This window comes from Globicephala melas, chromosome 2, assembly GCF_963455315.2.
Source record: "Globicephala melas chromosome 2, mGloMel1.2, whole genome shotgun sequence".
Classification (NCBI taxonomy): domain Eukaryota; kingdom Metazoa; phylum Chordata; class Mammalia; order Artiodactyla; family Delphinidae; genus Globicephala; species Globicephala melas.
Window position 1 is genome coordinate 138716797 of NC_083315.2, and position 13982 is coordinate 138730778.

The following is a 13982-nucleotide window of genomic DNA, read 5'->3' on the forward strand; positions in this document are numbered from 1 at the left end:
GCTTTTGAACAAAAAAAGGAAACCACTGACGAAATGAAAAAACAACCTATGGAATCAGAGAAAATATTTGCAAATGATATGAACAATGAGGGGTTAATATCCAAAATTTATAAACAACTCATACAACTCAATATCTAAAAAATAAAGAACCCAATTAAAAAATGGGTAGAAGGGGCTTCCCTAGTGGCACAGTGGTTGAGAGACCATCTGCCGATGCAGGGGACACGGGTTCGTGCCCCGGTCCGGGAAGATCCCACATGCCGCGGAGCGGCTGGGCCCGTGAGCCATGGCCGCTGAGCCTGCGTGTCCGGAGCCTGTGCTCCGCAATGGGAGAGGCCACAACAGTGAGAGGCCCATGTACCACAAAAAAAAAAAAAAAAAAAAAAAGGGTAGAAGACCCAAATAGACTTTTTTCCAAAGAAGATATACAGATGGCCAACAGGCACATGAAAAGATGCTCAAGATTGCTAATCAGAGAAATGCAAATTAAAACCACAGTGAGATACCACCTCATACCTGTTGGAACGGCTATTCTCAAAAAGAACACAAATAACAAATATGGTTGAGGATGTGGAGAAAAGGGAACCTTCATACACTGCTGGTGGGATTATAAATTGGTGCAGCTACTATGGAAAACAGTCTGGAGGTTCCTCGGAAGACTAAAAATAGAACCACCATATGACCCAGCAATTCTACTCCTGGGTATATATCCAAATAAAACAAAAACACTAATTCATGAAGACATATTCACCCCAATGTCCATAGGAGCATTATTTACAATAGCCAAGATATGGAAGCAACCTAAGTGTCCATCAACAGATGAATGGATAAAGAAGATGTGTGTGTATATATAATATTACTCAGCCATAAAAAACAATGATGTTCTGCCGTTTGCAATAACGTTGGTGGACCTAGGGAGTAGCATGCTTAGTGAAATACGTCAGACAGAGAAAGGCAAATACCACATGTTATCATATACATATATGTGGAATTTAAAAAATAAAAACAAACAAATGAATATAATGTAACAGAAACAGGCTCACAAATATAAAGAAGAAACTAGTTGTTACCAGTGGGAAGAGGGAAGTGGGGAGAGGGGAGGTAGGGGTATGGATTAAGAGACACAAACTACTATGTATAAAATTAATGACACAAGCTACTACGTATAAAATTAATATCTTGTAGAGCATGGGGAAACATAGCCATTATTTTGTAATAACTTTAAATGGAATATAATCTATAAAAATATTGAATCACTATGTTGTACACCTGAAACTAATATAAAATTGTAAATCACCTATACTTAAAAAAAAAAAAAAGACCAGGGTTAAAAAGCAAACATCCTAAAGTCTGACCATGCTTTAGCTGGCTCAAAAGTTGTCAGGTCAGTGTAATGCATTTTCCACAATTCTTTAAAAGAATGTTTCTCTTAATTTTAAAAGACTATTAGCTAGCTAGGAAGAGAATTCAGGAAAATACATGAAGCATTCACCCAAATAGAATAGGTAAATGACATAAGGGAGGTGAAGAAATAATATCTACTGAAACCATTGCCTTGCACAGAGTAGGTGCTCAGTTAATATATAAGGAAGTCCATGCTGCCTGTTGTCCTACAGATCAGAAAGAAAAACAAAGACATTTGAAAAGAGTCTTCCAAAAATTTTGCTGTTTTAGAAAAACTTGCAACACCTTAATGAAAAACATGTTGCAGGGTTTTGTTTTTTTTTTTTTACTAGAAAAGTATCATGAACTTTTTGACTGAAAAAAAAAAAAAAGATAGAGATGTTTAGGATCTGCAGAAACAGTAAGCTTTGCCTGTGGCAAATTCACAAAATTTCATAATTCCACCAGAGGCAAAGTGTCAGAGTTTTCCTCATAGGAGCTATATTCTCAGTTGGAAATGTGAAATTTTAGTTCAGAAAGAAATCTGGGTGTGTTTTGCAAAAAGTTAAAACTGATCCACTGATTTTGATTCTGGGTGAGGCCAAAGCATCTCATGTGAGGTAAGTAATGATGAAGGAGGAGGAGGAGATAAGGTCTGGAAACAGAAGATGAAGAAGGGATGGGTAATGGAAGTATTGGGCAGAAGAGATCAGAGAAATATCAAAAAGGAAAGGATATAATGATAGGTGTGCTGTAACCTTATAGAATTTAGGAACTCAGTGTATTGTTTAAAAACCAGGTTCAGCATATCAAATCTCCCAACCAAGACCCTAAGACCAGGACTACTTTTCCTGGACTCTATTTCTGCTAAATCCAACCTCTTTTCTCTGTGCCTGCCTCTGGTATTTTCCTTTGATAAAAACTGTGCCAGATTTCATTACACAATTTCAAAGAGAATGGATTTTTCTTTTGTATTTGGACTGAATTTTCAAGATGTAATTTCCTAAAACAAGCTTTGGAGAAGAGCATGAAAGTAAAACTTTAAGATGTTTCACAAATATTTGATCCTTTTTCCAAAGGATTGCAAAGCCTCATAAATCTTCAGTTTTGTTCTGTGGGTTCCAGCTCTTTGCCTACAGAATTTTCAATCTACATCAAGTATAAGGCACAGAAACTGGACTTGGAAGCGTTGTACAATGGGGAAATTTAAATATATGGTTTTAATCCCATTAATTAGGTACTGTTATTGGAGGTAGGCTGGAGAGCATAAAATAAAGTACTAAAAATGACTTCTTTATTAAATAAGATAGGTCTTTCACTATCCCTGAAGACCCTTTGAATATTCATTCATTTTCTAACACAGCCAGTATTGTCTCTTTTATTCTTTAGACAGAGGAAATTACCTGAAGACTTTTAAACATCAGAAGATTCAAAGGTCTATTTTGAGTATGCGTAACCTTTCCCAGCAACAGATCCAAATAAGAACCCACAATAATTACAGCTTCTCTTGTCAGAATTGAACTACCACTGATATAAAGATGACTGGGCTCATTCAGTTTACCCCCACCACTAAACAAAAACTACCCATCCTAAACCAATAGGAAGCAAATCTGTACGGTAGATAGGACATTTAGTGGCATACAGCATATGGTTCTGGCATATAGGACATTTCAGGATGCAGAAAGGATGAGGCAATGAAGACAGAAGGTCATTGCTTAGAGTCATGAAATAGGAAAACAAGAAACACTGATGGTACAGGTACAAGGTGTGCAGGTATTCCACACCTTGATGAAATAGAAGAAAATAAGTGAGAACTTAAACAGGAATATCAAGCTCTACTCCAGTTTGTAAATAATTGTTTTAAAAGTTCCTCATCATGGAGAACCTTGGGTTATTTCTTCCTTAGGAGGAGTTTCATTAATGAGGAAGAGATGACTGTAGAGTTTCAGGGAATGGAAAATTTCATAGACATGGTAAGTAGTAAACTAAGAGAGATCCCAAATTATTCAATGCAGTTAGCAACACTCAGAGAAATAGAATACACAGCAAGATAGGGTGAAAGTGAGCCTGAGGGACTAGAAAGGCCTATAGTCCAGAGGGTACTCAGATAAAGGACTTTTTCAAGAGCAGCTGAGCAGAGATATACTAGTAAGTCATTGAGGGATTTGGATAAAAGAGTAAGAAATGCCAGTGACAGATCTACTGAAAACAGGAAACCATGGAGAACTGGCAATGAGCAAACAGAAAAGAGATAAGTCTCCTGAAGAACAGGGTTCAGTCAATATTAATTCAGCCCTCAGGCCACCCAATGTTATCCTAAGTGTTTCTCAAGCTTAATTGTGCATATTAATCTCCTGAAGAAGAAGAATATTATTAAAATGCAGATTCTGATTCAGGAAGTCTGGGGATATGTCAGAAATTTTGCTTCCAGGTGATGCTTATGCTACTAATCCATAGACCACACATTGAGTACCAAAGTACCAGATCAGTGAAATCATCACAAACCAATGGATGTAGTACCTCCAGGTACTTTAAGATAATGGGACAGCCTGGTCTCTGGAGTATCATTGGATCTGGTTCACCTTCTGTCCACAGGACTTGCATGTCTTCTTGCAGAGCATATAACTGAAAGTGTGTGATGAAGATGGCATCCAAGTTTTCCTTTAAACTCCATCTCTCCCATTTTCTGACTTTACAATCTAAGACAAATTTTCTGACTTTCAGTTCTCTAAAAAGGTAATAATTATACAATCCTCAATAGTGCTATGTTGAGGATCAAAAAAAAATTATGTAAATAAAGCATATAGTAAGAACTCAACCAATATAAGTCCTTTCTTCTCTCCTACATTAAAGAATAAAAAGTATAATTATCATTGATATAGCTGACAGTGGACAAAGCACTTTCACTGACATATTTAGTTTTTGCCTATCAAATTCATAAACAAGATCTATGCTAACACTGTCTAAAAGATGAGGAAGTTGAAGCTCAGAGAGATTTAGTGGAGTAACCAAGAGCCTAAGGCTTGAATTCAGCACACCTCAATTTATATTCTCCATCTGTCTTATCCTTGATAGAAACATTTTTTATAGAGCAGCACCTATACTAAGTGAAATAATACATGTAAAATGCCTGTTAGAACTTCCTGTTAAATATAGATTTGCTCTGCTCCTTTCTAAAAGGCTACTATACAAGGACCACCTTCAAGATGGCAGAGGAGTAAGACATGGAGATCACCTTCCTCCCCACAAATACATCAAAAAAACATCAACATGTGGAACAGCTCCTACAGAACACCTACTGAACACTGGCAGAAGACCTCAGACTTCCCAAAAGCCGGGTGGCTGACAGAGTCTTGGTGCTCCAGCCAGGTGTCAGGCCCGAGCCTATGAGGTAGGAGAGCCGAGCTCAGGACATTGGTCAACCAGAGACCTCCCAGTACCACATAATATCAAACAGTGAAAGCTCTCCCAGAGATCTCCATCTCAACACTAAGACCCAGCTCCACTCAACGACCAGCAAGATACAGTGCTGAACACCCTATGCCAAACAACCAGCAAGACAGGAACACAACCCACCCATTAGGAGAGAGGCTGCCTAAAATCATAATAAGGCAACAGACAGCCCAAAACACACCACCAGATGTGGTCCTGCCCAACAGAAAGACAAGATCCAGCCTCATCCACCAGAACACAGGCACCAGTCCCCTCCATCAGGACGCCTACACAAGACACTGAACCAACCTTACCCACTAGGGGCAGACACCAAAAACAATGGGAACTATGAACCTGCAGTCTGCGGAAAGGAGACCCCAAACACAGTAAGTTAAGGAAAATGAGAAGACAGAGAAATACACAGCAGATGAAGGAGCAAGGTAAAAACCCACCAGAACAAACAAATGAAGAGGAAATAGGCAGCCTACCTGAAAAAGAATTCAAAGTAATGATAGGAAAGATGATCCAAAATCTTGGAAATAGAATGGAGAAAATACAAGAAATGTTTAACGAGGAGCTAGAAGAACTAAAGAGCAAACAAACAATGATGAACACACAATAAATGAAATTTAAAATTCTCTAGAAGGAATCAATAGCAGAATAACTGAGGCAGAAGAATGGATAAGTGACCTGGAAGATAAATAGTGGAAATAACTACTGCAGAGCAGAATAAAGGAAAAAGATGAAAAGAATTGAGGAGAGTCACAGAGACCTCTGGGACAACATTAAACACACCAACAATTGAATTATAGGGGTCGCAAAGAAGAAGAGAAAAAGAAAGGGACTGGGAAAATGTTTTAAGAGATTATAGTTGAAAACTTCCTGAATATGGGAAAGGGAATAGTCAATCAAGTCCAGGAAGCACAGAGAGTCCCATGCAGGATAAATCCAAAGAGAAACACACCAAGACACATATTAATCAAACTATCAAATATTAAGTCCAAAGAAAAAATATTAAAAGCAGCAAGGGAAAAATGACAGAGAGATATACCATGTACTTCTATTGGAAGAATCAACATTGCGAAAATGACTCTACTACCCAAAGCAATCTACAAATTCAATGCAATCCCTATTAAACTACCACTGGCAATTTTCACAGAACTAGAACAAAAAATTTCACAATTTGTATGGAAACACAAAAGACCCCAAATAGCCAAAGCAATCTTGAGAATGAAAAATGGAGCTGGAGGAATCAGGCTCCCTGACTTCAGACTATACTACAAAGCTACAGTAATCAAGACAGTATGGTACTGGCACTAAAACATAAATATAGATCAATGGAACAGGATAGAAAGCCCAGAGATAAACCCACGCACATATGGTCACTTTATCTTTGATAAAGGAGGCAAGAATATACAGTAGAGAAAAGACAGCCTCTTCAATAAGTGGTGCTGGGAAAACTGGACAGGTACATGAAAAATTATGAAATTAGAACACCATACACAAAAATAAACTCAAAATGGATTTAAGACCTAAATGTAAGGCCAGACACTATCAAATTCTTAGAGGAAAACATAGGGAGAACACTCTATGACATAAATCACAGCAAGATCCTTTTTGACCCACCTCCTAGAGAAATGGAAATAAAAACAAAAATGAACAAATGGGACCTAATGAAACTTAAAAGCTTTTGCATAGCAAAGGAAACCATAAGCAAGACCAAAAGACAACCCTCAGAATGGGAGAAAATATTTCCAAATGAAGCAACTGACAAAGGATTAATCTGCAAAATTTACAAGCAGCTCATGCAGCTCAATAACAAAAAAACAAACAACCCAATCTAAAAATGGGCAGAAGACCTAAATAGACATTTCTCCAATGAAGATATACAGATTGCCAACAAACACATGAAAGAATGCTCAACATCATTAATCATTAGAGAAATTCAAATCAAAACTACAATGAGGTATCACCTCACACCAGTCAGAATGGCCATCATCAAAAAATCTAGAAACAATAAATGCTGGAGAGGGTGTGGAGAAAAGGGAACCCTCTTGCACTGTTGGTGGGAATGTAAATTGATACAGCCACTATGAAGAACAGTATGGATGTTCCTTAGAAAACTATAAATAGAATTACCATATGACGCAGCAATCCCACTATTGGGCGTATACCCTGAGAAAACCGTAATTCCAAGAGTCATGTATCACAATGTTCTTTGCAGCTCTATTTACAATAGCCAGGACATGGAAGCAACATAAGGGTCTACCGACAGATGAATGGATAAAGAATATGTGGCACATATATACAATGAAATATTACTCAGCCATAAAAAGAAACGAAATTGAGTTATTTGTAGTGAGGTGGATGGACCTGGAGACTGTCACGTAGAGTGATGTAAGTCAGAAAGAGAAAAACAAATACCGCATGCTAACACATACATATGGAATCTAAAAAAAAAAAAAGGTTCTGATGAACCTAGGGGCAGCACAGGAATAAAGACAAGACGTAGAGAATGGACTTGATGACACAGAGAGGGGGAAGGTTAAGCTGGGATGAAGTGAGAGTGGCATGGACATATATACAGTACCAAATGTAAAATAGATAGCTAGTGGGAAGCAGCGAATAGCACAGGGAGATCAGCTCAGTGGTTTGTGATGACATAGAGGGGTGGGATAGGGAGGGTGGGTGGGAGATGCAAGAGGGAGGAGATATGGGGATATAAGTTTATGTATAGCTGATTCACTTTGTTATATAGCAGAAACTAACACACCATTGTAAAGCAATTATACTCCAATAAATATGTTAAAAAAATTAAATGCTACTATAATGATGACAAATAATTCATCATTGTATTAGCTTTGCTATGGGTGCCAGACAAAGTACTTGGGGTTTAAACAGCAGAAATTTATTGTCTCACAGTTCTGGAGTCTAGAAGCTCAAAATTAAGATGTCATCAGGATAGTTGCCCTTGAGGACTGTAAGTGAAAGATCTCTTCTAGCCTTCTCTCCTTGGTTTGTAGATGGCTGTCCTCTCCCTATGTCTCTTCACATTGCATTCCCTCTATGTGTGTGTCTGTGTCCAAATTTCTCCTTTTTATGAGGACACTTATCATATTGGATTAGGGCCCACCCTAATGACCTCATTTAAAATTGATTACCTCTGTAAAGACCTTATCTCCAAATAAGGTCACATTCTGAGGTACTGGGTTGCAACTTCAACATATGAATTTTAGGAAGACACTATTCAACTCATAAATTCAAACCACAAAGAAAAAAATGGAAAAAAAACGTCAGAGCTTTAGAAGGTGAAACTATGGACAGAAGAATAGAAGATCTAAGAAATCTGAATGTCAAGTGCACATGGGGTCTGGGGTAGGGAAAAGGATACAAACAAGAAATGAGGCATTTCAAACACTGAATACCAGGAAAGCTCTGGAAATTGTGGTAACTCATTCTCCAAAAGAGGGACAAGAAGCAAAGGGTTGAAACAAGATATTTACTTGAAAATATATATTAGAAGTAGTTATACTCCCAGGCATTCTCTAGTGCACAAACAGGACTTATTTGTTGGAGAAAATGAACCATGAACATTCTAAACACAGGGAGGATTGGGGGAGGGGAGATACGTTACTGAAAATAGTCAGATTGAGTTAAAATTGGCAACCAAATGACACGACCCCCACCTCTTTTCTATATTCTGCTTTAGGAATGCTGGCAGCCAGGCAAATACTGCCTCAGAAATGTAATTGTTACACTGTTCTCTGGAATAGTTGAATAGATCCAAGAAGGGGAAAACAGGTTAATAAATATAAAAATGTAAGGTCCCCTTAGGAAACTTCTATATCCGTGCCCATTAGATCTTCACTGAAGGCTACAAGTTGTCCAGCTTTGAACATGGCCATAGAATTTGTCTTTTTTAGTTCTTCATTCTTTTAAAAATGATTTTTATTGTAAATACAACACACATACAGAACCGTGCCTAAAACATAAGTTAATATACTCAATAAAATATCACATAGTGAACACCTACGTAGTCACTAGACAAGTCAAGAAATAAAACACTTCCAGCAACTCAGAAACCACCACCCTCCACCCTCCACGGCCAAGGACAATTCCTGCTGCCTCTCAAAGATAACTACTATTCTGTATTCTAACATCACAGTTTAGTTTTGCCTGTTTTGGAACCTTACCTAAATGGACATATTTAACACATATATTCTTTTTTGTCTGGCCTCTTTTCCCCAACATTATGCTTAGGAGATTGACTTATGAGTTTGGAAGCATCTAGAGTTTGTTTTATACTGCTGTATAATATTCTTGGATGACAATACCACAATATATCTACTCTACTGCCATCATATATTGTTTTCAACATTATATTTGTAAGATTTATCCTTTTTGTTGCAGACAACTACAGTCCATTATCCATGTTGTTAGTTAACTATAGTCCATTTTTCATATCGTTGTAGATAACTATAGTACAATTTTTTTTCATTGTAGATAACTATAGTACAATTTTTTCAAAAATTTTTTCAATTTTTTCCATTATAAGAACACATTTTTATCAGTTCTACTATTGATATACATTTCATATTTTTTCTATTTTCTATGTATTATGAATACTGATGCTTTTGGACATTCTTGCATGTATCTCTTTATGCACATGTACAAGCATCCCTCTTGGGTTTTTACCTAAAGGTGAAAGCACTGCATCATAGGTGTCCATATTTTCAACTTTATATGGAAGCTACTTTTTCCTAGTCATTTTGTACCAATTTACCTTCCCCAAAATAGTCCAAGAAATTTCCTCTTCCCCTATATCCTTACCAACATTGGGTAGTCACAATCTTTTAAACTTTACAGTAACTTACTCTTAAATGAAAATGTAGAACCAAGGTTAACAGCTATTTGAGTGAAACCTCCAATATGAAAGCTAAAGACAAGGAAAAAAAAAAGAAAACAGCAATTGTAAAAAGCATGGACAATAAAGAAAACAGATAAAAATATTTTTAAAATATTTTAGTAGCCTCAGAGAAGTGAAAAGCCATTAATTCCATATAAAAAGGAATGCTTTTATTGAATAGAGAATAAGAAAATACTAAAATTCAATGGAAAGATCAAATGATAAATTTAAGGATTTCTCCCAAAAGGGGGTGGGGAGGAAAAAAAAAAGAAAGTTAGGGAGAGTTAAAAATAAATAAATAAATAACAACAAAACCTAAGATGTCCCACTACTAGTTTATAGGAGCTTCAGGAAGAAAAAAACTGGAAAAATTTAGAAAATAGATGGGAGGAAATTATCAAAGAACAGTTACAGGAAATATTCCTAGAATTAGAGAACATGCATTTCCAGATTAAAGGGGCTCACCAAGTGCTTGGCATATGAATTGACACAAAACAAAAACCATACCAAGCCACACTGTCAATGAATTTCAGAACACCAGGGATCAAAAGAAGATTCTAAAAGATTCAGAGTATAAATCACAGACTATACACAAGGAAGTAGAATGTTTTAAATGTGTCAGTATGGCTCCACAAGAGCAACATCGGAGTTAGAAGACAACGGGAAAACAAAAACAAACAAACAAACAACTCCAAAATTAGTAGGTGAATGAGGCAGATACCCAAGCAAAAGGGAAGAGATCAAACAAAAAGCTCACACAGCAAAAAGCACATGTGGTTTCATCACATTGATACATTGAGGTAAAAGTATATGCATGGGTATGTGAGCTTAAGCATGTATGTTTGTGTGTGTATTATGAAACATGTAATAAATATATTAAAATATTCTGAGAATAATTATCTCCAATTTCTACCTGACCAGGAGATCAACAATGTGTGAGGATCGAACAAAGACATTTTTGGATGGTCAACATCTCTAACTGCATCCCATGTACACTTTCTCAGGAAGTTACAGCAGGAAATGCTTAATCAAACCAAAGAGGAAGACACTGAACACAGGAAACCAAAAAATGGAGGTCCTCAGAGATTGCATGTGTACCAGGTCAAGCTAACAACTAGTCTAGTGTTAAAGAGTACAGAAAATTCCAGAAGTATACTCCAAAGAAAAAACAAAACCGGATAGATTAGCTCGTTTGTTTGATCTTATAGGAAACATAATTCCATGGGGTTTTACAATTCTAATAAGGAATTTGTGAAAAATTAATGATAGTTATGGAAATAGAAAACTAAGCACACCAATGTAGAGAGAGAGATGCACCAAAGAGAAAAAGACACTTAACAGCTTCAGGGGAAAAAAATAAAGTTGTTTGGGAAAAAAAAGGCGTAATCAGAATACACTATTTGAGCAGGAAATGGTCTCTGTATAGTAATGATATTGATATAACTATGTTGGGATATACCCATATTGGATGGAGAGGAAGTGCTGGGGGAAGAGAACACGGGGGGGAAGTAGACTCACCAATGTAAAAGTCTACAGATAATAATTAAGTATACAAATAAAAAAAATTACAACATTTAGATATATGGTAATAAAAATCAGAAGAAACAACTTAAAAAGTTGAAAGGAGTTGCTTCTAAGGAGTGGAATGGAGTGCCGTGGGTTGGGAGCAAGAGATTTTTGTTGTTGTCAAATGTCCTATTGTATTTTGACTTTTAAAACTATGTCAATTAATTATTCTGGTAAATTTTTAGTTAGAGAATAATTAAAATTAAGCGCTTAGTATAGTACATAAAGTATCAATAATGGCAATAATAACATTTACCGTGAGCTAGATATTGTGCCCTATGCATTTCTTGAATTACATAATTTAATCCTTTCAATAACATCTCACTGCTTTATAGGTAAGAAACCAGTGTCACTGAGAGGTTTTGTTTCTTTACTCAGATGACACAGCTTGTAAATGAAAGAACCAAGAGTTTAGCCCAGTCTGCCGGCAGAATGGGCCCTTAACCCCCAAGCTTAACTGCACACAGAAACAAAGGTACCCATCATTACAGAGCTAAAGGACTTGCTAAGAAGTGACACAGCAAAGTCTTCTTATTCTAAATCCTACACTCTTTTCAATCTCCCCTATTTCGTTAGAAAGTTCACATTTTATTTTCAAATTAACTTGAGTCAATTTGGAAAAGAAATGTTTCATTTTCAATGGAAACATTTGCTAGAATCACAAAAAAATTAAAAATTCTTTGCATTTGACAACTAGAAATTTCTCCTCAGGAAATCTTTACTCATTTGCTTTTCCTAGAATGGCCCTGTCAGCTTCCTTCAACCAATCTCCATCACTCCAACAAAGATAACTTTGAGTGGCTGTCCAGTGCATCATCATTCAATCTGCTGGGTTGAATGGGTTGTCCTCCCCCTGGTCCCCAAAACAGAAAGGAGAGGGAAACAGGAGTACTTAAGAATGCTGGTACCAGAATTTAAGGCAGGCTTTTTCTCTCAAAACACCCACTAATTAAGACAGAGCACCATTTAGGAAATGAAGCAGCTAATTAAACAGGTTGCACAAATAAAAATAATGAAAAAATTCAGTCCTTTTAACTACCAAGATTTTAACTGAAATTATGATTTAAAGGAATTCACTAATTAAGGTCCTGTGATCTGACCTCTGCCAGATTCAATCTCATCAGACAATGCCCCTCCCACTGCTTGTTGACTAGATTCCAACCACAATGATCTCCTTGTTGTTCCCCAGGTACATTAAAATGGCTCCCAACTCATACCCTTCACACTTACCTTTCTTTCTGCCTGGAACACATTTTACTCAGATCTTCCTGTGACTCACTTATCATCCATTGGTCAGCTTAGATACCACCTTTTCAAGTAAGACTTCCTTAACCATTCTCTATCACCCAGAACACTCTAGACCAGTACATGACTGTCACTGTACCCTGCTTTATCTTCTTCAGAACATTTAATGCTATTTGAACAGTTTTCTCTGCTCAATTTTTTATTGTCTCCTATATTCCCCTAGAATATAAGGTTCATAATTTTGTCCACCTTGTTCACTCAAGAATTAGCAGAGCCTGGCATAGAGTAGGTGGTAAATAAATGATTGAACATGGGAGGGAGGGAACAAGGAAAGCGGGAGGGGAAGGAAGATATCTAGCCTTTTTGCATTTCCCAAGGTGGGACCCATCCAGGTTATACCTGAGGGAATTTGCATTGTCAAAGCAAGCCCATTACAAACCTGCCCTGACATCCATATGGCTGGAAGTGAGATTTAGAGATGTAAACCACCTAGGAAAGAAAAGGGAGCCCAGGCACCAATTAGCAACAGAGAGGCAAATGAAAATGGTACTCATTATGTGTAGGTACTGAGCACAAAAGATATTTGGAGAAGAAACATGCCATGTCTTCTAAATCAAGTGAACTTAGAAAGTATAACAGAAAAGTAGTTGTTAGAAACCAGCAACCATTTGGAAACTAGAATTTGAGATTCAGCTTTTTGAGGCTAGTGTCTAAGGATATAGCTGATCTCTATTTTAAGAAGTAGAGCTGTCAGTGAAGCAATCCAGAGTGGTAATTTAATAATAGTACTTTGGATGAGAGGAGCTATCAAATCACAATTTTCTCCGAAGAATTCCAAGGCTTAATTTATATGAGGCACCTTAAAAGGTCTAAGTCCAATTTGGAAAGACCTACAGTAACTCCTTCCAAAAGTGAAGCAAGTTTTCCTAAGTGAAGAAGTTAATTCATTTCAGCCTAGCCCAGAATACTCCAACAGAGACAGGCAAATTCCTTTAAACTTACATTATAACACTAAGTGACAGGGAAATTTTGGGGCAGTTTTTTAAAGGCAGAGCCAGGAAAAGAGCTGCATGTCCCTCACCTTCTGTGAGAGGCAGAGGACCCAAGGACCTGTCACCCAAAGCTCAGTAGTATTCCCACAAATGCAAACAAGACTACCTGGGCTAAGAGCTCTACGAGGGTCATAAATCAACTGCTTGCTTTTTTCAGGGACTGGAAGAGCAGAATGAAAGGTGGGAAAATTAGAAAATCAGGGATACTAGTATCAGTTAAATCATCCCTTCAAAATTAAGCTTAATGAATTTCAGTTCTCCCTTCTATATCCATTTTTGAACTGAATATGGTACAGTGCGACATTAGGTAAAATCAACCGATACAGCAGCACTAAATGGTCCCCGGTAGGGCTAAATTGGTTTACTTTTAATTTCACATATTTTATTTGGTGATATAT